Genomic DNA, 2,120 nt, shown 5'->3' with positions numbered 1-2,120 from the left:
ACTCAATCTAAAACTTAAAAAAAATTCTGACATTATTTTTTCATTTTTTTTTAAACTGTGCTTTCTATGTTTCCTATTCTAGTAGGAAATGAAGTAGCTTGAAAACTATTTTTAAAGTGTTCATTTTTCTGATAGATTAATGACTTATACAGTAAGCATAGTCAAGTTATAGTCTAATGATATACTTGATATTTCAAGGAGCAAAAAAAATGGTTATACAAATACACCTTGGTTCTAAGATAGACACACTCAGTTCTTCAGCTCATAAAACCAACTGAATATTGTCTAAAATAGTCTAGAAGCCACAGATGATTCTGCCAGTCCTGAATGACAAAGCTCTTGATTATTTATTCTCATGTAGATAATGTTCATATAAGCTGGAACTTTCGATAACCTCTGTTTATAATCATATTTTCACTTTTATTATCATTAACTGATGAACATTTAGCTCCATTAAAATTAATAGCCACATAAAAAGAGCTCAGATAATACAATGGAAAACTCTTGATAATCATTCAGACATAGTTGGATATCGGCTCCAACTATTATTTCCCAGAAAGTTTACACCTTACACTTCATCCTCTAAGTACAGAACTACAGCCTAAACAATAAAGTTAGGCAATGGCTTTTATTGAATATCTTGTATTATTAAATAACTCTGTTGATTCACAAAGATGGAACCAAAATGGCAGTGCTTATAAGAATCTATTTCTTCAGGGTACAATACATAATAAATATATTTTGATGAGAAATTAAAAACATTTTCCTATGAAATTCTGTTATAAAGCATATGATTTGTCAAGTGTCCATATATGTTCTCATTTTGATTACATCGACGTTTCCACATCTTAAAAGCATGACTGCTCTATTCCATCAGGATCATTAATTAGCTTAATTTCCTGAAAATTAAAATGTTCAACTTCAGTGAAGCTAAGCCTTTAAAGTAACTTCCACTTAGCTTCCAAGTTCTAAGAAAGTGTGTGTATTCAATGCTTCTAATCCACTTACTTACCTATGGAACATGTGAACTTAATCCCCTGCATAGATTTTACTCTGCCATTATAATTCAATTTCTTAAATATTTTCAAAAATAGGTGCTTTTAAGTATTTTATTTACATAATAAAAAATTGTCACTAATGTTTAATGTTGCCTCATTTTTTTTCCTGAAAACAAAAATAAGCTTCAAAATAAAATAAAAATTGGAAAGTCATTTCCAGAAACAAGTTTTAAAACAATGCTAACTTCTCAAGTCTATTACAGAACTATTAGCTATACGAAATTAGAATTCTCATCAACATTCTTTTTATACCTATATTCAATCATATAGACACTATATAGCATTAAAATGACTCAGTGATACCTCAAGAAACACAGCCATATATAAGAAATGTTTAAAGTGTATTTCATTTTAATAGTTTTCCCTTCCTATTAAAACCGACTCTTCTTTTTTATTCAGTTGTGCTTCTAATTTGATGTCATGATAGTGATTTGTACTACCCATTTGTCCTTAATAAGGATATCCTGCTACAAAATGACAAGACAACAAAAACAAACCTCTTTGATAAAGAATAAGCACCTACACTGCAAAGGCATTCTGCATCATCCTTATCCTTATAAACTGTCACAAATTTACAAACAAGAATAAAAGGAAATATAAGAAGTAGAACATGGATTTTCACTAATTCATTTTTTTAAATGTACCAGTAGGTCTTTAAAAAAAAATATGAGACTAAATAAAAATCATAAATCATTGTATTTTTCTTTACCACAATTTCTTGTTTAACCTAGCCTAAAATTCTTCATATATAAAATATTCCATTAGTTGGCCATATAACATGAGAAATTCTGTACAACACAATATGTCTAATAAAATTAAGTCGACTTTAACCACAATGTCATTTAAAGAAGCCAATTAAATTATCCAGAAACACAAAGCTTAAAGAGTAGCCTTGGGAATAACTTTTTTTCTTACAGCCATTACCAAATCCTCACTGAACTGATTACCTATGCAAGAATAGTAGCATAACGCTGAAGAAAAGGCACTAACATCACTCCCTAGCTTATCTAAGAACTCATAAAAGTAAAAGGATCTAACCATTTTATTTTATTAGATTCTCTA

Source organism: Piliocolobus tephrosceles, unplaced genomic scaffold (assembly GCF_002776525.5).
Source record: "Piliocolobus tephrosceles isolate RC106 unplaced genomic scaffold, ASM277652v3 unscaffolded_43, whole genome shotgun sequence".
In the NCBI taxonomy this organism is placed as follows: Eukaryota; Metazoa; Chordata; class Mammalia; order Primates; family Cercopithecidae; genus Piliocolobus; species Piliocolobus tephrosceles.
Note: the sequence above shows the minus strand (reverse complement) of the source record.